General features: G+C 37.4%; 2 protein-coding genes across 2 annotated transcripts in view; one reads left to right on the top strand and one right to left on the bottom strand.

Moving 5' to 3' along the window:
- The window catches only part of CTNNA3 (catenin alpha 3), a 2,010,564-nt gene that overhangs the window by 1,403,156 nt on the left and 585,501 nt on the right, over positions 1 to 21,907 (bottom strand). The window lies entirely within an intron of this gene.
- The window catches only part of LRRTM3 (leucine rich repeat transmembrane neuronal 3), a 217,578-nt gene that overhangs the window by 195,036 nt on the left and 635 nt on the right, over positions 1 to 21,907 (top strand).

Here is a 21,907-nt window from a genome sequence, read left to right as displayed (position 1 = left end):
AAGGAAGAGGAAGGGAGAGAAAGAGGGGGAGAGAGGGAGGGAGAGAGAGAGGGAGGGAGGAAGGAAGGAAAGGAGAAAGGGAGGAAGGAAGAAGGGAGGAAGGTAGGAAGGAAGGAAGGAAGGAAGAAAAGTTCCGAGGATGATCAAAGCAGCAATATGGTACATTGGATAAGCTCCAGGTCTGGAGACAGGAAGATCTGAATTTAAATCTTGCCTTAGAAATTTACTAGAAGTATGACCTCCAGGTATGCCACTTAACCTCATTTTACCTCAGTTTTATCATCAGTAAAAGGGTGTGATGATAATAGCACCTACCTCTACAGGGTTGTTGTAATGATCAAATGTGGTGATAATTGTAAAGTTTAGCATAGTGCCTAGCACAACGCAAGCACTATCCCATTGGTAACCATTATTATTGTCATAACTTGGACTGGTCAAAGAAGGATGGTACAAAATGGTAGAAATTAAAGAATTCAAATATGTTGAAATTGAAATGCATTTCCATTCACTAGTCATCACAGTGGTACCCTGATCATCAGTTAAATAATCAAATAATTAACCCTGAGTATAGAATTATACAAACTGAAATGGAATGGAATTCATCAAGAACTTAATAAATATTAGATACATTTTTTTTAAATAGTAAAGCTACCCCGTTCCCTTGAGGAGCTTACATTCTAATAGGTGAAGGTAAAATATGGTGACCAAGGAGGAAGGTTTTGTTACTGCTGATTTGATTACTTCACAAATTTCCTATTTTTTAGTTACAATGAAAATTAACTGCCTTTCGGTCTCTCATTATGAAATAGTATTTCATCTCAGGTTCTTAGCCATGGAGTAGCTAGGTGATAGCTAACATTCCATAGATAAACATACTTGTAAGGTTTCCAAGCTATTTCTTATAAGCTATCTCATTTGTACTTCACAAGAACTTATACAGGTCTGGCTTTCCCTTCCATTACACATCAAAGATTTTTCATTTCCTCCACAGGAGAACTTCTCTCAACCAAACAGATTGCTACATCCTCTCTAATTTAGTTGATAAGGCTTAGGGATTTGCCTAAAACTCTGAGAGATTAAATTTCTTGCCCAGGAGCAAAATCTAAACTCCAGTCTCTCTGACCCTAAATTCAGTGCCATGTCCACTACTTTGGACCTTGCTAATAGTAAGTACTTTTCTGTTGTTTTGTTATTCATTCATTTCAGTTGTGTCCAACTCTTTGTAATCCTATTTGAGATTTTCTTGCAAAAGATATTGCAATAGTTTGCCATTTCCTTCTCAAGCTTATTTTATGGATAAGGAAACTGAAGCAAACAGAGATAAGTGATTTGCACAGGGTCACATAGCTAGTATGTGTGTGAGGCCAGATTTGAACTCAGGAAGAGTATGTACTTAAGAAATGTTTATTGAACTGAAGTGAGTCTAGGAAAAAGGAAAGTAGCCTGAGTGACAACCCTAAATACCAATGTTGTTTTCTGAAGGAGCCCTATCTATGGAGAAAGGCTGCACCACCACCCCCAAAAGTAGATCCGCCAGTCAGCCAGCCAGCCAGCCAAAGACTTTGAAGCCCAAGAAACTCTAGGCTTATTTTCTGCTGGACTGGCCTTTCAAATTGCATTTTCCATTTATCTTCCAGAGCAGCAGGAAGTATTTGTGGTGAGGGCAGACCAGGAGGAGGGAGAAGAGAGGAGGAAGGAGGGAGAAACACAGACAACCAGAAATATCAGCAGGTTTATTTCCACCTTTCAGGAAAATTCCACTGTTTATAATTTAAAACAAAACTATTGAGGCATGGAACAGAATTGCAGAAATGAGAACATTTGAAGAAGATGATTTTAATAACAAAAAATACTGCAGTATGGAATTCCTGCTTCAAAATAGTTTATTGTCAAACAGCAGCCTGTGAGGTTTGCTGACACTGACACAGGTGTTGGTGGCAGAGGAAAGGCTTCGTCGGACTGGAATGACCCCATCCTTGGACTTCTTTGATTTGGTTTGATCCAATTCTAAACATAATCACTAAACCCTATCTCCCTGGCACTGCCCTAGATGGCTGGGAGAATATTAACCCATAGTGATAGCACAGACTAGCACTTGTCCAGTCAATGTTCACAGCCATTGTCCCAATCTGTCAGTGTGTTCCAATTGTGGCTGGCAGCTGGGACAAACAGAAGTAGCCATCAGGTCATCTTCTTATCTAATTGACCTCTGAGTAATTCTTATGTGCTTTGAATAGCACAATACATGCAGTGGGCATTCCAAAAACCTTTCCTATCAAGGATCAGTAGAGGGAGTAAAGGCTCTAAAAGTGAGGCCAGTTAAGGAAGAGACTATTTGAAGATCATTGGCATTATCTTAGGATTAGAGTTCAGGCAGTGTTTTATAATGTAAAGGGATCTAGGCTTCCAGTCCCCTAGCCTCAGTTTAAATCCCACCTCACACACTTACTAGCCATGCGATCATGTGAAAATCAGTAAGTCAACAAGCATTGACTGTGTTTACTAAGCAGTGGACAACCTGGTAAAACCATCTTGGCAGACAGGCTAAACCTGGGGGTAACCAACAGGCTTCAAACCCAACAGTCAGTTAGGGGGGTAGCTACCTCAAGCTTGTGAAGACTTCCCCTGGATGGAGTAGGTATAGGAGAACAATCTGTTCCAATGGTATGATGTATCTAAAACAGGCACTGAAAGCACTTAGAGCTTGGTCAGACAGTGAAGATGCATCCATGGCCATTGCCAGTCAACCTGACCGTCTTGCTACTGGATTTTTATGACTATGAAAGGGAGAGGGATGCCAATGACTCACTTAAATCCAACTAATTCTAAAGTCAAGACATCACTTTGTGATGTCATTGGTCCTCTTCAAAAATGAAGGATGAACAACAACTATGTGTGAGGCACCATCCTATGTGCTTGGGTTAAGAAATAAAAAACACTTCTCCCCCTGCTCTGAGGGCACTTACATTCTAATAGTGGAAATATCAAGTAAACAAATATGCACACATAAGATATTTATGTGGTAAATTACAGGTGATCTCAGAAGGAAATCATTTAGAGGAGAGGAAGAGATAGAAGGAAAAGAAGTGGAAAGGATGCTTAATGGGAGAGATCTGGACTGAGTCTTGGAAAAAGTCAAAGCCAGAAAGCAGATATTAGAAGAGGAAACCTTCCAGAAATGGGAAAAGCCAATTAAAAGGCATAGAGTTGGGAGATGGAGTCACATAATTTCTTTGATCCTCATTTCCTTCATCTGTAAAATGAGGTTAATTATTCCAGAATTATATACCCGATAGGGTTAGAATGAAGATCAAATTAAATAGCATGTATAAAGCATATAGAAAACCTTTAAGAAAAATTATCAATATTAGCAGTCATTAGTACACGGCATGTAGAACTTGAAGAGGAGTAAATTTTCACTGGAAGGAAGAATGGTCAGAAAATCATAAGCTCAGAGTATTTTTCAGTAACAAAATCAACACTATCATACCTCTTTTCCCTGTCTACCATTCCCCTTTATGTATCCCCTTCCACTACTAAAATACAGGCTCCTCCATGAGGACAAGTACCATCTCAACTTCCTTTTTTATGCTTTATATACCCAGGACTTAGCATAGTTGCCAGCACAGAGTAAGTATTTAATAAATGACATTCTGTTCCTTTTATTATAATTTTGGTGTCACAGATAATTATTTCTTTTAACTGAGGGCATGAGTTCCACTGATGGACACTATTGATTGGAAATGCCTTGGAAATTTAACATGTATGAATTCTGTATATCCTATATTTTCTACCAGAGATTCTGGCTCATGCAGCACTCTTGTTCTATTGACACCTACAAGTCAGGCTTAATGACACTAATAGAACTCACAAAATATCATTGATAAAAGAAGAATAAACTCAATAAGAAATCAAAACTGTGCCCATTACTAGTCTGACCAAATAGTAGCCATGTAATTTGTCTATTCCTCATTCAATTCTTACAACTCGGGAATTAGATCCTATTATTATCATCTTCAATTTAGAGATGAGAAAACTGAGACTGACAGAGGTGAGTTTATTGCTCAGTCACACATCTATTAAGTATCTGATAAGAGAATTGGAACTCAGATCTTCATGATTCCAAATCTAATGGTTTAGCACTATGGCACTTAATGGCCTAATCACTATTTTTTTTTAACCTTTGTACTTTGGTGTATTGTCTCATAGGTGGAAGATTGGTAAGGGTGGGCAATGGGGGTCAAGTGACTTGCCCAGGGTCACACAGCTGCTAATCACTATTTTTACACTTGAGGAAACTGAGATTGAAAAGTCAAAAAATCCCAGGCCCCAAGCCCTGAAATCCTTCCCCAACATCTTAATACAGAGAACTCAAATCCACAGAAGGTTACTATAGGGAGGAATAAATCTGGAAGGTTCCTTGAAGGAGGTGACACCTGAATGAGACCATGAAAGAAATGTGATGAATTAGCTGTTTTAAAATTGGGAAGTGGAGACTCTTTATAACTAATCATTCTCTTATTCGATTCCTTCAGTAATTATGTAAGCCAGTAGTTTCAAAAACCCCAAGTTAATCTAGCAATATACAAAAAAGAAGAAAAAAACAAGATCAATACTCAAAGTTTCCCTGATTAGAAAAGCCAGTTCATGAAAAGCAGAGAGCTACTAGGATTTACGATAGGGACATCTAGACAGGAGGAACAAGGACTCTTCCTTAATGGTGGGGGCACACATATGCCCCAAGAAGCAATGCAAGCTGCCCAACCCAGATGGGCAGAAGATAAAACTAACTCTTATTATAAGGAGCTGCAATGACAGCAGCAAGCTTGGGATGTAGAGCTTGGTTAGTGGGAGGGGGCTGAGGGAAGGAGGCAGTTGGTAATGCCAGCTGGTATGTCAGAAGGTCTTAACAATTCCAAAAGACTTTGCCAGAAGAAATGGCCAACTCGGCATGGGATTCTTGCTGCACCCCCTCTCTTTAATTGGACATCCCTGTTACCAGTTGTTAGCATAGCCCTTTTGTACATAGTGTTTGATAATGTTATTTCATTCCTTCATTCACTTCATCACATATGCCAGAGGGTTCTAATAGAAAAGCATTTATTAAACACCTACTATGTACCAAATGCTGTGCTGAGTACTTGGGATATCAAAAGAAAAAAAAAAGCTAAAGATGGTCTTTGCTCTCAAGAAATGTCAAAGCCAATTCAAACTCTCACAGTGCCAACAAGTTCAGATAACATTTCAAATTCCTTTCTTGGAATCCTACAGGAAACAGGATAAAAATCACCCTTCATATCATTATAATGGGGCTCTTTGCATAAGTCACCCTGCCCACCATACAAAGCAGAGTAAGATTTTACACACTGATTACCAACTGCAACCTCTTTGGCATCACAGTGGGAAGGAACAGATTTGGAAATCCAACATCAAGATTAGTGAGGCCCTTGTGCTCTGATCTCCATTTGGGCTCCATCACTCTACCTGGCAGTTTTACAGATTTCACCAGCCTGGAGCCATACAAAGAGATTTGCATGTAAATGAACACAGCTTAGGGGAACCTTCTCTTGTCTTCTGAACATGAAAACATTGCTTTCCTCCAGCGAGATCATAATAAAATAGAGCATCACAGGAGAGAAGAGAGGAGAGGGGACATTACTGGGCATAGAGCTAGGGCAGGCAAGTCATAGTCTTGGAGATCATAGGCGGTTAAGGACCAAAGAAGAACAGGAGAGCTTGGGAAATTCAGGTGCAAAATGGATTGGAGGACCGGAGGCAGTTAACAAAGGTGGAAATCATTGGAAAGGAAGCGTTCAAGTTGAAAGAATGGTTTCTGAGGTTGGTTGTTGGTTTATTTCAGTGTTCTTTTAGATTTGAAGATTTTTTTTGTGAGACCCCAACATGGATATCTTTGGATTACAATCAAAGAAACATTTCCCAGTTGGAAGGAAGCTCAATAGTCATCGTGTCCAAGCTATACCTGAATGAGAATCTCATTTTTATTTTAACAAACCAAGTGATCATCCTCTGCTTGAATTTCAGTGAAGTAACTTATTAGTTCTCAAAGCAGCCCATCCCAATTATTGGTATATCTCATTGTTAGGAAGTGCTTCTTACATTAGGACTAAAGTTGCCCTTCTGTAATTTCTGCATACTGAAAGTTTGATTAGGGCAAACAGAACATAAATAGCTAAAGGAAATGATGAAAATACCCTGAGGAAAAAGGACCTGGTATTAGGCTTTGAAGATACTCTCCTTTATACTTTTAATTTTCTCTTTTTTATCTTATTTTCATTGGTGCCATCTTCCTTTGCAACAATCAACAAAAAATCAGGTGTCCACTCAAATGTAGAGGCCTGAATATCCAACCAACATAATGAGAAGCTGTCTTAGGAAGATTCATTCAAATATACAGTATTTTACCTGCACTCTGGATCTTTGCATACAACATTTCTGCAAATGTACTCTCTCCTCAAATCACTGGCTTCCTTCATTATTTAGGCTATGTCTCCTACTAATCAACCAGTTATTAAAGTCAGTACCAGGAATGCTGAGGGTACAAGAACAAAGAATAAAATAATCCCTACTTATACAGAAAATTTACAATCTACTGTCCAATCCACTTCCTACAGGAAGTCTATATGAATCCTTCCAGTTGCTAGTATCCTCCAATAGGAAATTATTTTGTGTCTACTTTGTGTATATTTTTGGATTTAGTTTTCATATATACCTTGTTTTTACCCAATAGAATGTAAGGTCCTTGAGTACAGCACCTGGTGGATGTTGGGTTTTGTTTTTCTTTTGTATCCCCAGTTACTAGGATTATGCCTTTAAATACATAAATATATGTGTGCATATAATATAATATATATAAGAAATAAACATTATATTAATAATTATTGAATGATAAATAGATCTATAGTATAATAGTATATGTGTCAGGATATGGAGTTCAGGCTTTCAATTCACAGTAAATCATAGATGTCATATTCTAGGATCAAAAAAGTAAGGAACCAGTGAGAAGAGAAACTGTCCTGAAACCACTGGATAGAGGATAGAGCTTGGGTTATTCCATCAAGGTCCTGATCCAGTATCACAAAGTGGCACAGAAATGACTACAAGAGAAGAAAATCCTGGATTTTGTCAAAGGACTTGGGTGGCATTTTAACTTCTAAGCCGTATGACCTTGGAGAAGTCACAGAGCTCATTCTGATTAGAAGAGATTAAGGATTTTAACCCCTTTGTGTCCTGGACCCCAATAACAGCTCATGAGATTCCCCTTTTCCCACCTCTCCATCCTAACCTAGCCTGCTGACCACTTCCCTTAAGATGACCTTTCAACTCTTGCCTCTGTCCATTTGCACAGATTTTCCCCAAGTATAAAATGCACATTGAATCGAAATGAAATTCAATTCTATATCAGTCCCAAATTGACCATAAGCTCCTTGAGTATAGGGACTATTTTGATTTTTTCTTGTATTCCCAAATTTGAACACAATACTTTGAAACATAGTAGGCTCATAATACATGTTTATTGATTGATCTTAGTAAAACTGATTTTACCAGTCTTCTTACACCTTACTTCCCAGCTCTATCCTTACTCTTACTCCAATAAAACTTGCCTCCTTGCTGTCACTCTAAGAAGACAACCAGGTATTTTCTCTGGCTACCCTCTGTGCCGGGAATGTTTTCCCTCTTCATTTCTACCTCCTGGCTTCCTTCAAGACCCTACTCAAGTCCCATCTTCTACAGAAAAGCTTTCTATACTCCTCTTAATTCTTAATTCTAGTACCTTCCCTTTTTAATTATTTAACTTTTCCTGTATATAAATTATTTATCTGTTTGCCTGTTGTCTATCCTATTAGATTATGAGATCCTTCAGGGCAGGGACTTTTTTTTGTCTGAATTTGAATCATCAACATTTATTACAGTATCTGGCACATTTGTTATTGTTCAGTCATTTTCAGTCATGTCTGACTCTGTGAGGAATTTCTTTTTTTTTATAATTTTTAAAAATTTCTAATTAATTAATTTAGAAGATTTTTTCCATTGCTACATGATTCATATTCTTTCCCTCCCCTCCTACCTCCCCTCTCCTGTAGCCAATGAGCAACTCAACTGGGTTTTACATTTTTATCATTGATCAAGATCTATTTCCATATTATTAATATTTGCAATAGATTGATCATTTAGAGTCTACATACCCAATCATATCCCCATCAAACCATATGACCAAGGAAATGTTTTTTCTTCTGTGTTTCTATTCCCACAGTTCTTTCTCTGGATGTGGGTAGGGTTCTTTCTCATAAGTCTGTGGGGAATTTCTTGGCAAAGATATTAGAATGCCTTACCATTTTCTTCTTCAGAATGTTTTACAGATGAAGAAATTGAGGCAACTAGGATTAAGTGATTTACCCAAAATCACACAACTGGTAAATGTCCAAAGACCAATTTGAATTCAGGAAGATGAGCCTCCCTTCCTGACTCCAGGCCCAGCCCTCTGTCCACTACACCACTTTGCTACTCAATCAGGTATACAGTAGGTACTTAATAAATGACTATTAACTAAAATGGTTCATCTAATGAAGGCAGATCTCATTCTGTCATCCATTAGAATGTAAGAACCTTGAGAACAGAGGAAGTTTTTATCTTTATCACTAGCACTTCAAACAGTACCATGAACATTGTAGCTATTTTGAGAATATTGCCTGATTTTGAACTGCATGGATGGAGCATCAAATTATTGAGCTATTTGATGGAAACTCCCTCCAGAGTTAGAGTATCAGTGGTGCCAGAAGAAATTAAAGCTTGTGGCTTGCCTATACCTCCTGTTATCTAAAGATAATGAGAATAAAGTATATACTTTGTATTTGTGTCCTTCACACTTGACACAGTACCTTGTGCATAGTGAGTACTTAATAGATGTTTATTGATTTTTATTGCCTATGTAGACCACTGATAAATCACTTGGAGCAGTACTGTTTCATAAGACTGGAAGGAAGATAACAGTCAAGTATAACTTACCTGAGGGCTTTAAGAAGCTCAGTCCTACTTGTCTGTTCCTTATCTGGGTCCCAGGCAAGTTGAACAGTTGGACACATATTATAAGTGATTAGTGGTGACAACAGAAACACTTTATTTTGCAAGAAATACAGCTACCATTGGCCATGTGCCATTGAACTAAGCTCAGTACTTTTCTTTAAACCAAGCCAAGGTAGTCATTTATTTTTTAGAAGGCAATTTCCTCTCAGATAACTGAGAGTATAATTCTATAGATGACACAAAGCTAAGAGGGAGAAGTAAAATGGTGAATGACAAAGTCAGAGTTCAAAAATATCCAAAGGGTTAAAACCCTGGTCAAGACTAATACTTGCTTGGATTAAGAACCACTTCTCCTCCAAATTACAACAAAGGATAGACATGATTAGAAAAGGTAGTTCATCTGAAAAGGATGTGGCCATTTTAGTAACTGAAAGATCAACCTGAGTCAATAGGATGACCAAATGCTATCTTTGGATATATTCAGAAGGGAAGAATTGAGGGGCAGAGATTTTCCTATTTTACCTTGCTATAATCAGACCCCATATGGAGTATGGAGTACCAATTCTAGCTTCCACATTTTAGGAAGGAAATATATAGAGCTTCTGAGATTGGTGAAGGGCCTTATTGGTTAGGTTAAAGTTAAAGGATATTAGGATGTCTAGACTAGAGAAAAGAAGGCATGGGCCAGGGATTCAAGATAGTTATCTTCAAGTATTTGAAAGGTGTATCCTATGAAAGAGTAATTTTGATTTGCAAAATTCCCCCAGAGAAGAACCAGAAACAAAAGAATAAAACTCTCAAGTTTGCAATTTTGAGAGAACCTGCCCTTGAATCTAGTCCTTCTATTTACCACTTGTGTGAATGTAGACAAGTCATATCCTCTTTTTGGGTCTCAGATTCCTTATTCCTTCCTAACAAAACTGTCAAATCTTAAAGTTTTTTTCAGTTCTAAATCCTATAATTTAATACTATGTCCTTCCCCCACCCTTGCTTTTTGTTTATTTGTTTCAAAATAGCATCAAGCTTACTCCATTTAATTAAGGACTTCAGGAGATTGTTTTAGAAAGAAATTATTAGTAGGGCCAAGGGGCCTCTCAGAGATGGCCTTCCAAATCAGAGATTATCTGATTCTGTGATTCAAGGTAATGGAAATTAATGAGCCAGCGTTCTGGTGTACTCACACCAATTAACAGCTAGTATCCTAAAGAGTTTTCAGACTAGAATGCTATTTAAAGAAATAAATCAAATATGTGCTGAGTGCCAACCCTATAAACTCTGAAGAGTCTATAAAAGTAAGCAATGAGTTACTTTTTCAGCATCTACTAACAGTCTCCAGTAAATCCTAACAATAAAAGCTTAAATTTTATGTGACAATACCAGAATGCCTTGATACAATGGTCTGTCCATCCTAAGAGAAAGGATATAAAGAATCATTATAAGATCAACAATCTCAGACTGGAAGGGACATTCAAGGTCATCTAGTCTGACTCCAACATTTACAGGTGAGTAAACTCAGGCCCAATGAAGTGACAGTAACTTGTGGAAGGTCACACAGCTAGTAAACAGCAAGGCAAGAGTCAGATTCTCTTCAATGTAGGCTTAGTACACTTAAATTAATACTTGTTGACTTGGCTAGTCCCCCTCTTCTCTCCATAAGCAAATGCCTCTTAACAACTTTGATAAAAGATTATATGTGTGTGTGTGTGTGTGTGTGTGTGTGTGTATCTGTGGATATCTAAATATATACATAAACATGGTTCATATATTATACATAATTTTATTAGAATCACCTCTGGCATTCTCTAAATCAGTATGATGCTCTCCTGCAAAATCACCAAAAGGTCCTTCTAATTATAATCTTAACTCCATGAAAACCAACATTTTATCCTAGCCAAAATGTTACATTGAGGGCTCTGTCCAAGGTACTTGCCCTACACCACTGAGTTTTGCTGTTTTTCTTGTATACCTCAGATCTGGTCATAAGACAATATGAGGAGGTAAAAAGCCCTTAAAAAGCCAAGCGTTTATAGTTTATTCCACCCAAATGTAGACAGTATTTTCTAACATCCTATAGATTCATTCCTGGAGAAACCAACGGGAAAAGCAGGATCAGTTCAAAGTTTAAGCCATGGCCAGGTAGTACAAAACAGTATACTAGGAAGATGAGACAGGTTTCAGGAACCAGGTTACAGCTATATCAAAAATGAAGCCCTAGACATGCTGTGAAGTCTAACTGCTCAGAGTTCTCCAGCCAGGGCAAGTCTGATAATCAGCATGATTTCAGAGTGGAGGTCAACAGTATGGGATCGAAAAGGTATTCAACTCAGGGTGCCCAACTTGCAAGGCATGCTGCTGTGTGAGGAGGTGAAAGGGGCTCTCAGGTGCCTATAATTGGTGACTACCTCCTAACTCCAGGCTATAAAGCAATGTCAGGGGTTGATCCTGATGCTGGCAACTAGGGGAGTTGGTATATTTGAAAACCTGCCCCTGGCCAGTTGTAATGAAGTGTATTGTGAATAGAGTTTAGGGGTGAGAAGGACAAAAAGTGCATACAGCCACCAGGAGTCCTTAGTTAAAAGAAATTCATTCAAGTATAACTAAGTCACTAAGTCTCTCTCTCTCTCTCTCTCTCTCTCTCTCTCTCTCTCTCTCTCTCTCTCTCTCTCTCTCTCTCTCTCTCTCTCTCTCCTCTCCTCTCCTCTCCTCTCCTCTCCTCTCCTCTCCTCTCTCCCCCACTCTCTATCTCAATTTTGGAGTCATTATATTTGTCACCCAAAAGTAAAAACTTTTTTTAGGAAGTAGAAGTTGGTAATATTATAAAGATGATCATTTTTGAAAGATGTGGGAACTCTAACCAAAACAATCAGCAACCAACCACAATTCTGAGATATTCATGATGAAACATGCTATCAGTCTCCAAAGAGAGAACTGATGGACTTCGAGAACAGACTGAAGAATATTTTCCTTTCTTGTCTTTTCTGGGAGGTGGAAGGCATGGCTAGTGCAGGAATTTATTTTGTATGACTATAAATATAATCATACAAAATAAATATGTGTATAAATATGAGAGGGAGAGAGCAACAGAGAGACAGAGACAGAAAAAGAAAGAGAGAGAGGAATAAGTTTTGCTTTTCTTGGCTTCTCTGGTTGGGTGAAGGGGAGAAGGGAGATTGACAAGGTAAAACTTAAAATAAAATTGAATTTATAAAAGGCAATAGGAGTTGAAATGAGAAACAAGGCTGCATTTGGAGAGAGGGCTCCTCAGCTTTCATTCAACTAGAAAAATTTATAGTGTATTTAGTTCTAGTAGTGATCCATATAAAGAAGGGAATAAGGGTATAAGCATTTCTTAAGCACCTACTATATGCCAGAAACTATTCTAAGCAGGTTTCTTTTACAAATATCATTTTCTTTGATCCTCAAAATAACCCTAAAAGCTAGGTACTATAATTACCACCCATTTTACCATTGAGGAAACTGAGGCAGGCAGAGGTTAATTAATTGACTTACCCATGGTCACACAACTAATGTGTCTAAAGTCAAACTTGAACCCAGATCTTCCTGATTCCAGTTCTAGCATTCTATCCACTGTACTGCCAGATGCTTCTTGACCTATGATCATTTTTTTTATAGAGGATAATAGTGGCAACTTGACAGATGTAAATCTCTCACTGTCAGAGTACTAAATGCCCAAATCCACAACATGGGGGGGGGGCAAGAAACTCCAGGAATGGTGTGAGCAGAACCAGAGCCAAAGAATGAGTGTATATGTGTGGGTCCATATCAATAGCACCCATATGGAGTCTAAGGAATAGGGCACAAAAATGAGTGCAAGAACTGAAGACATTAGGAGAGTGGGTATGGAAATCTAGGTAGCGCCAGTAGACAAAAAGCAGCTTGTGGGCTTAAGAAGATTTGAATTCAAACCCTGCCTCAGGAACTAGTTGGGAAACTCTTCGCAAATCCCTTAGCCTTTATTTGCCTCAGTTTCCTCATATATAAATAGTGATAATACTCCCTGGATTGAGAAGATTGAAGGATAGATAGATAGATAGATAGATAGATAGATACACACATATATACACATATCACACTTTGCAGATCTTAAAGTGCTATATAAATATAAATGCTAGCTACTATAATTCCTATCTACCCACCCACATATACACACACACTCCATTGGATAACTCCAACTATAAAATGTATGAAGCTATAATCGTGACTAGGATCACAGTTAAAGAAATTGAAGAAGCCTTAGTGGCCATCTACTCCAATTAGTACAACCTCCCAATTTTACAGTTATGGAAAATGAGGCACAAGGAAGCTGTGACTTCTCCAAGGATATTCAGGTAGCAAACATCCGAGTTGGAATTTGAACTTAGACCTAGTGATCCCAAAGCCATTACATGACATGTTTCCTGGCAGCAGAGTTGATCTTTTAGTAGATAATTGCTTAGCATGTTGCCTGTCTGTCTCTGCTGTCCTTGTCCCATATCTGTGTCTTAGACCTTGGACCAGAAGTGGGTGCTGTTGACACAGACCCTCCACGATACACTCTCATTTTCTGGCTTTAGGTTTATTTTGTACCACTCCTGGAATTATCTTTTTTTCCCCTCTTCATATGGGTAAGTTGGGTACATAGTACTGCTTCAGCTAAATATTTACATCAGCCAAATTTTGAACTGATAATGATGAACATCCTCTCTAAATTAACATCCTCTCTACATACTAACACTTAAAGGAACAACTAATGGTGGAATGTCATGGAATGGGGTGGCGGAAAAGGAGGTCAATATTTTTCTTCACTGGAAAATACCTTGTATTCATCAATCTTCAAAATGGTTTCCTTAGAAATGGGCCCTCTGTGTCCAGAGAGCCCTTTGGTCCATTTGGTAGGACAAAACAAATGCTACCAACAAATGAGCTCAAATACGTAAATAATACTCATCCAATGAAACCAATGTTTCTTAAGTGCCCACCATATGTACCAGGTGCTAAGGACATATGAACAAATCCCAAATATCCCCCTTAAGGAGTTTATATTTTCCAGAGGAAAAGAAGATAAACAAGAGTGAGTATATTGAAAGGAATTTCAAAGAAGACAGAGCACTAAACTACAATTGCACTGAAACAAGCATTATTCAGTCATTTTCAGTCATATCTGACTCTGTGATCCCACTTGAGATTTTTTTTTGGCAGAAATACTGGAACGGTTTTTCTACTTCCTTTTCCAGACTATTTTACAGATGAGGAAACTGAGACAAATTGGATTAAGCAAGTTGCCCAGAGTCACACAGCTAAGTGGCTAAAGCTGGATTTGAACTCGGGAAGATGAGTCTTCCTGACTTCAGATTCAGAGTTCTATCCAATGTGCAATCTAGCTGTCCTACTAATAATTGGGGCCTCAGGAACAGCACTAGATAGAATCTTCCTACTTATAAAAAAAGAGCTCATAAAAACAGCTCACAAAGTCTCTCTACTCTGCTTTACAATTCACAGAACCAGAATCCTGGGAAATGCAATTGCAAGCAAAATTATACCTATTTCACAGGTGTGGAAACTGAAAATAAAAAGTAGAGAACTTGCTGCCTATTTGATCCTGCATTACTAGGTCACATATATAGTGCTAAAAGGGAACAAGAGGTTCAGTCTTTCTCATTCATTTTATACATAAAAAAACTGAGACCCAGAAAGGATTTATCAGACTCAGGCCCATGAAGTCAAGATCTTAGAGGATTCTGTCTGCACTGTGCTTCCTCCTGAGTTCTAATCCTGTCTTCTCTTTACCACATGTAGTCATTAAAAGGTATTCTCTTTCCAAAAATAAAATAAAAAAAAACTACTTACTTAAAATATTTAATATATTTTATGCAGGGAAGCTAAGTGGTGCAATACAGTGCTGGGGGTCAGGAAGACTAGTTCAACTCCTGTCTCAGATACGTATTAGCTGTGTGACCTTGGGTAAGTCACTTAATCCCATCTGCCTCCTTTTCCTCATCTTTGAAGTGAGCTGGAGAAGGAAATGACAAATCACTCCGGTATCTTTGCCAAGAAAACTCTAAATGGGATCCCAAAGAGTCAGACAATACTAAAATAACTGAAACAACAAATATTTTATTAATGTACCTGAGGGATATAACAGCAGAGAGAGGAACCAGGTATTTAAGCATATTAGGCTCTTAAAAGTGCTTGTTGAATGAATACTGAATCTCAGTAGGATGTTGTGATCCATAAAACAAAATTGAGGTGACAGTCCTATGCCCCTGGGGGACTTATTGAGGGGCATACCAAGAAATCCCACTCAAATGTAATAACAGAAAAGGGAAGACCTTCCCCCCCAAAGTACGTGTTATAGCGCGGATCCATAATGCATCCAATTTGGGCTAATTTAGAGTAAATTGTACTCACTGTACAACTGTTAGATGAAAGCAACACCTGCTTTTCTTGGTTTAATATGTTAATGAGTAAAAATAATCTGAGATGAAAAGCTCCGTAGGCAATGGGTGAAAATAATGTAATAAAGACCCATGAATGGTGCCACACAATAGAGAAAGCTTATTCAGAAATTAAGGAAATCTTTATCTCAAACTACTCAGAGCCCAGAGCAACAGTTTAGATTCGATTCATTTAGAGGCAATGGATAATGGGAAGGGGGAGAGGAAGGGACCCTTAAGTTATTATCTTTTATAATAGCGCCAATGATAATAGCAGACAATCCATTTCCTGCCTTAAAAAAAGTTTCTTTTTCCTGGATTATGTTTATAAAGAACACAGCAGGCAAACTACCAAGAGAAAACCAACAAGAGTATTTTAGGTGACTTATTTTTAAAAGCCTCTTTATGTAAATAACACTTATTTAGTAAATACACATTGCCCTGAGGTTTTGTATTTCTTTAGCGGAAAACTCCAGACTTTTTAGACTATGATTTTAGCCTTGGCAAGTTCTATCTGATCCTGGAGACAGCTTGACAGACTTGACTTGACTTCAAATAGGTATTCTCTCGCCAAAGATCTGATTTATGGAATTGTTTCTTCTTGGAGCACTAAAAATAAAGAGAATGTAGGTTTAGGTATGGATATTGTAGTTGTTCAGTCAATTTTATTCTTGTCCAACTCTTCATGGCCCCATTTTGGACTTTCTCGGCAATGATTCAAGAACGGTTTCACCATTTCCTTCTCCAGCTCATTTTATAGATAAGGAAAGTGACATCAACAGGGTGAAATGACTTGCCCAGGGTCACACAGCTAGTAAGGGACTTAGAACAGAATTTTAACTCAAGTCTTACGGAGTCTAGGTCCAGAACCCTCTTCTGTGTTTCTGGATATTTATTGTACTACTCCTAAATAGAGAATATTGTGGCATAATTCATACAGGGTTGGCTTCCTCCCTCTTCCCTGTACACAACATCCCCTCTCCCTCAGCTAAGCTTCTCTACAGGTCTCAAAAGGGGTGGACTGATCAGGGTGACCCTCTTCACTTCCAGCAGTTCTAATTCCTAAATTCCTTCAAAATTCATCTTCTTCGTGGAACCTTCCCTGATCTCTCTTCCTCCACCCAAGTTGTCAGTGACCCTCCTCCTAAGAAATTATATTACATTTACTTAAGAAATATTTCTTAAGTAGAATAGAAATAAATAAAATAGAAATATTACTATTTACTTATCTGTGTGCCTCCTCTCTCCCTGTTCCATCCACATAGTTCCCTGAAAGCCTGGATTCGTTCCTTCTTTGTGTATTTGTGTGTATGTGTCCTTAGTACTCAACACATTTCCTTGCCCATAGTATGTCCTTAATTAATGTTTGATGAATGAAGGTCAGAAAGTCCTCCATTCAAATCATATCTCTGAAAGTTAATATGTGATTCTGGATAAATTGCTCTACTTGCCTCAGAAAATTTCTTGGGATTAAGATACTAACATTGTGAAGGGTCGTAATCTATGTCAGTAGACAGTGTTTTCATAGTGGGACTCCCTCCCCAGAAGCTTTCTCTATTTATAAGAAATGGCCATAGAGTAAGTAAAACTGAGTCCTGAGTTCAGGTCCTACCTCTGACACATAAAAAACTAATAATAATAATAATCTATCATTGATAACTCACAAGCACTTTACATATATTTTTGCATTTGATCTTTGTAACAACCTTCTAAAATCCGTGCCATTAAAAATGATAAAAATAAAACAAAATTTTGAGTCATTAGAGGAAAAAAAAGAAAATTAATTTTGACTTGTATGTTCCTTCTAAACATTTTTCATATGAACTTCTAACTAAAGCTTTTCATTCTAGTCCTTTCCTTTTTCTCAAAATAAAATCAAGGAATTTTATGCTATTATATTACATTTAAAAATAAATAAATAAAGTAAAATTTGTGCCATTATTATCCCATTTTATAGCTCAGGAAAAAAAGCAAATGAAAGTTAAGCCCAGGATCATAGAGTTCTTACAGCATCTGAGGCTAATTTCAAACAGATCTTTTCCTTCCCAACTGTGCAACTGTGTGACTTTGGGTTAGTCATTCAAACTCTAGGCACTTCTCTAAGCCTGTAAGTTTTAGCAGATCTGTATAAGTAAATATTTCCACATTTCACAGATTCAGACACTCAATCTCTCTTTCTTTTTTCTGTGTATATATGCTAGAATTTATCCTAATAGTTTCAATCATTTATCTGAAATATAAAAGTATTAGATATATGTCAGCAAATACTATTATTTTGAAAACCAGTGCCATTAGAATAGCATCAATTTCGTTCTCCCACACTCAGGAGCATTTGCCTTTCATGATGATTTCCCCTAAGTAATGGATGATGCTCAGATTGGGTCACAACAAAAACTGATCACTTAACAAAATAAGTGGTTCATGCTTTTGTGACTGGAATGGACAATGTTTCTCCATGAGAATTTTCCTGGCTTGTAGGGAGTTGCAAAAAAAAAGAAAACCCTGGGTAATGTCACAACAATAGTGACCTCTTTAGAAAGGGCTTGACATGATGAAGAGCATGAAAAAAATCAAAGATATAAAAGCCACATATGATAAAAGTTCCATGATAGGGAATTCGTACAGAGGCATCGCATTTCCATTCAAGGGATTTCTGAAATTCACTCATTCAAAATTAAAATAATGACATGTACCCCTACCATAATGACTCACATTTATATAATGTAATAGCATTTACCTGTGAGAGTCTAATTCAAAAATTAAAATCCCATGTTAAAGATGATGAAAACAAAACTCAGGCTAAGTGGCTTGACCACACACAGCTTTTGTTCAGTTGTTATTCAGTCATGTCTAACTCTTTCTGGCATCATTTGGGATTTTCCTGGCAAAGATACTAAAGTGGTTTGTCATGTCCTTTTCTAGCTCATTTTACAAATGAAGAACTGAGGCAAACATAGTTAAGTGACTTACCCAGGGCCACACAGCTAATAAGTGTGACACTGGATTTGGACTCGGGCAGATGAATCTTCCTGACTTCAGGCCCAGCCCATTGTGCCACCCAGCTGCCCCAGTAACATAGCTAGCAATCCTCAAATTCTCATCTGAACCTTAAGTTACCTGACTTCAAATGTGATGTTTCTGCCTCAATAATGCCTCAGGATTTAGGAGGAATATCCTGGGATGCTGACTATAACTTCTTCATCACTAAAATGGGTATGACAATGGCACCAACTTCTCTGGATTATTGTGAAGATCAACTGCAATAATTCAATGAATAAAAGAAAAAGGCACTCATTAAGCATTTAGTTTGTACAAAGCACTGTCCTAAGTGCTGATGATATTAATAGAAAAGGAAGGCATATTTTATGAATAAGTAATCATTCATATTAATATATCATTAACATTATATATTATACAGAGTAAGCTTGAAGGTTTTACAAATCTTAAAAGTACTCCATTAAATATTTCTTATTATTATCATTATTGTAAAATTAAAATTAATATGGAATGGGTTGAGGTTTTAACTCACTGAGTCAACAGAGTAGCTAAGTGGCACAGTGGATAGAATGCCAGACCTGGAGCCAGAAAGACTCATCTTGCTGAATTCAAACATGGCCTTATCAGACACGTCCTGGCTGTGTGACCCTGAGCAAGTCACTTAATCCTGTTTGCCTCAGTTTCCTCATCTGTGAAATGAGCTAGAAAAGGAAATGACAAACCACTCTATTCTCTTAGCCAAGAAAACCCTAAATGGGGTTACAAATCATCAAACATGACTGAAAAGGACTGAACAACAATAAAATCAATTCATCATCTTAAAAAGAGCCTCATACATCTCCACCCTCCAGCATACTGGGTTTGTAGTCTAAGGATATGGGTGTTAATCTACTTACTAGACTGCTATTTACTAGTTCTGTCATCATTGAACAAAATGCTTTATGTTCTCTGAGCTTCAGTTTCCTTACCTATAAAAGTAGAGGAATAAATTAGATAACATCTAAGGTCATTTCCAAAGCTTAATTCATGCTCTTGAAATTTTGCAAAACCAAATCAAAAATAAATAACTACATTTTTCTACGGTTCTTAATCTTCCAAGAAAACAGAAATTCCAAAAGGTTATTAGTGTATAACAGTTATTTACATCAAATCAGGAAATGTTCACCATCAATAAAGTAGAATGTCTGAAAACAAATATAAAATATGTTTCAAAAAGCATGCAAAAATATGATCTAGAAATCACTCGAGAGGTCCGTTTTCCTTGTGATAATTGGGAGGCTTGTGAGCATCAATAACAGATCTAGTTTCTGGTCCATCTGATAGCTACCTTTCCTCATTCCCAACAACTCATTTGTGCAATGATTCAAACACTTTCTCCATATACCCTAGTCCAGCTGCAGCAGGGAAAATTTCCATTTTTTAAATTAAGACACCAGAAATACCTTTGCAAGAATAGGGTTTTCTTCAGCATTTTCTTGATTATACTTCAATAAGTTTGACAGTTAAAAAGTCATGGTGTCACCAAATGGTGCCTTAGCTATTTTCATGTCTAGAATAAACAAAAATTGGCTAAATTCAAGACTGGATGCTTATGACAGTTTCACTTGAAATATTAGATTATCTTTCTCCCTCATGAGTACTAAAATTTACAGTCATAATCAATGTGTCATAGCTTTAGAGTCATCCAAGAAGCAGGAAATAATTTCAGGGAAAGGAAACAAAGAAATCATTCCCCACAACTAAGTTTCTAGTTAATAAAGAATAAATCCTAAGCATGGAAGCATGTTAGGGAAGGAGAAGGGGCGAGAAAAAGGAGAACAAGAGACATAAAGTAAGGAATTAGTTGGGAAAGTAGATTAATGATGCATTTTTATCCCACCTATAGAAAAGGGCAGATTCTATCTTAACCTAATGCAAAAAGATAAAGGATCTTGGTGGTTAAAAGGAATTTGGATGTTCCTGCTCCCCAAATCACTAGTAATGAATGACTAGTCTACATCCAAGCAAGTTCCCATGTGGAGAAGCAATTAATCAATTAGACATAGTTACTAAGCAACTAGTGTATACCACATACTGTGCTAGGTAGAAGGTATACAAAAATAAAGTCAATCAGCCTCTGAAATTCAACTTAATAGCTTTAATATTAAAAAAGAATATTAGGGAGCTCAGGGCTGGGGATGAAGAGATGGGATTTTGGAAAAGCTATAAATAATAATTCTGGGATATGAGAAGAAAATAAAAACCATGAAAAGTTTCCTGAAATCAAAGGTAAAAGGATACTAAGGGGCCACTGTGCTAATTGCAGATCGCGGGGGAATAGGGATAAAACTTACATGGATCCCTATTTTAACTTATTATTCTTGCTAACCCAGGACTAAGCAAAATTGTTTCTATACTATTGAAGTGCCATCAATACCCTCTAAACATCAGCACCTTTGATCATTGCCACCATTGCTCTGTCTTAGTTGTGCCTATGGATCACGAACCTGCCATGACTCATTAGGTCAAATTCCAACAAGAATCATCTTGATAATGGGCTCCATTCAAAGGTTGTTTTTAATTCTTAGTACATTTTTTTCTTTTCTTATAAGTTATTCTCCCTTTCTCTTCACAATATCCTTAGACATTTCTCAATGCTACAAATTATTTGAGCCAATAAGAGCTTTACAAATACGCCACATGTTCACAAATGAAATTTCTTATAATCCTTATTATAAGAACTTTCTTTGAATGATTGATGCCCTCCCAATAAGATGAGGAGGAACTTCCAGTACTTTAGACCTATCCCAACCTGCCATCCCATACCTGTAGTTGTCTCTGAACTCTACTTTTATTACAAGTGGGCTATCAGACTCCAGTTAAAATGACTATTATTTTAGGGACTATCCTGTAGGTGTTGGATGACTATTTCCCATGCTCCACTGACATGTGTTGACAGAAAAATTCCTAACATAGTGGGCAAATCTCCAGTGAAGAATTTACATAAACAACAATTAAAAAAATTAACCAAAGTCAAATAGATTGAGTAGACGTGGATGGGTTGGAATTTATATCCCTAGAAGGAATATCCTGAATATTGTAGAAATGCAAGTATTTCAAGAAATACAATCACATATCCACTGAAATATGAGAGTTAGAGATTGGAAAAAGCCAGATCAGCCTCCGTCCTGTGGACACCAGCTGATCTCCGTAACACATTTCACTCCCAACTATTATTTTTAAATCTGAATGTCCATTTTCCTCCTAACCACAGAAAGAATTTCCACCCATTCTTTTAGGCATATGCTTATATTTTTCTGTACCATTTGGTAAACTGGGCTGCTATTTCCTATTTTCCCAGAGGCTGAAAATTTAGCCGCTGGGCTCTTTCTTCCCACATTCTAGAAATTTGATCACCAGCTCATCTGGCCCAAGAAGATGAGGCCGATGCTCAC

Source organism: Gracilinanus agilis, chromosome 2 (genome assembly GCF_016433145.1).
Source record: "Gracilinanus agilis isolate LMUSP501 chromosome 2, AgileGrace, whole genome shotgun sequence".
In the NCBI taxonomy this organism is placed as follows: domain Eukaryota; kingdom Metazoa; phylum Chordata; class Mammalia; order Didelphimorphia; family Didelphidae; genus Gracilinanus; species Gracilinanus agilis.
Note: the sequence above shows the minus strand (reverse complement) of the source record. Positions and strands in the feature narration are given on the sequence as shown.